Source organism: Pteropus medius, unplaced genomic scaffold (genome assembly GCF_902729225.1).
Source record: "Pteropus medius unplaced genomic scaffold, Ma_sr-lr_union100, whole genome shotgun sequence".
Taxonomy (NCBI): domain Eukaryota; kingdom Metazoa; phylum Chordata; class Mammalia; order Chiroptera; family Pteropodidae; genus Pteropus; species Pteropus medius.
Genome location: NW_024351543.1, coordinates 9,267,648 through 9,269,102, shown reverse-complemented (window position 1 = coordinate 9,269,102; position 1,455 = coordinate 9,267,648). Strand labels below are relative to the sequence as shown.

Sequence of the window (1,455 nt, the reverse complement as noted above, 5' to 3'; positions counted from 1 at the left end):
TTTGCCTCTTGTTCCACAGAGCCTAAGATATCTACTATCTAGCCCTTTACAGGAAAAGTTCACTGATCCAGATCTAAGTCACGGTCTTCGGTGCTTTGGTCCCTAGCTATAATATGGATATTACAATAGTAAATCTACTTCATGGCTTTGAGTTAATAAGTGTAAAGCATGCAGAATGGTGGCACATGGTAGGTGCTTTTAAAGTGTACGTTGTTGTCTACAGCCATGCCACCCTGAACAAAGCCGATCCCATCTCATCTCAGAAGCTAAGCAGGGTTGGGCCTGGTTAGTACTTGGATGGAAGACCACCTAGGAAGACCAGGTGGTATAGGTGTAAAAAATAAAAAATAAGGGTTTGTAAGCTGACAAGGTCCTTGCAATCTGTGAGGTTAACCAAGGGTTGCCTTGCCTAAAAAAAAATTAAAAAATAAATAAAATATAAGTTGTTACTAATAACTACATTTCTATAGCTCTTCTGAACTATACAAAGTTATGGTCATTACAAAAGATTATGTGTAGGCAGAGGGAGAACCCTGGTGAATAAAAATTTCCTTTACAACAGTCCTCTCTAAAATTGCCCTGTTGGGGTTTCACCTAATCCATCCCAGCTCTTTTTTTTTTTTTTTTAATGTTATTTGGGGGTGGGGGGGGCGAGGTAGTAGTTTTATTGAGATATAATTCACATACCACACAATTCACTCATTTAAATTCAGTACATCACCACGACCAATTGTAAAACATTTCTATCATCCCAGAAAAAAACCCATGTTTCTCAAACATCATCCCCCAAAACTTCTCACCTCCCCCTAGTCCTAGGCAACAACTAATTCACTTCCTATTTCTATAGACTTGCCTATTCTGGACATTTAACATAAACGGAATCATAAAATATGCACTCTTTTGTGATTAGTTTGTTTCACTCAGCATAATGTTTTCAAGGTTCATCTATGTTGTAACATGTATCAGTACTTCATTTTTATGGCAGAATATTCCATTGTATGGATATACCACATTTTGCTTATCCATGCATCAGTTCATGCATATTGGGTTCTTTCTACCTTTTGGCTATTATGAATAATAAACATTCAGGTACAAGGTTTTGTGTGGACATATTTTGTTTCTCTTAGGAATATACCTAGAAGTAGAATTACTGGGTCAAATAGTAAGTCTACATCTAACTTTTTGAGGAATTGCCAGACTGCTTTCCAAAGCAGCTGCATCATTTTACATTCCCACCAGCAGTGTAAGAGGATTCTGATTTCTCTACATCCTCACCAACACTTGCAATTATCTTTCTAAAAAAATTAATAGCCACCCTGGTGACTATAAAGTGATAGCCAACTCCCTTTTAATTCTCTGGGACGGAGTGCTGGCAAATCCACCTTCTTTACCACTCCATGCTGGGTCCATGTGAGGACCCACTCTGGGAGCTCAGCCCTGCAAGAGCACCAGGGT

The 1,455-nt window shown here is 38.6% G+C and overlaps 1 pseudogene; it reads left to right on the top strand.

Moving 5' to 3' along the window:
- The first annotated feature begins 215 nt into the window (after window positions 1–215).
- Window positions 216–334, top strand: LOC120586859 (uncharacterized; annotated as a pseudogene).
- Window positions 335–1,455: the final 1,121 nt, after the last annotated feature.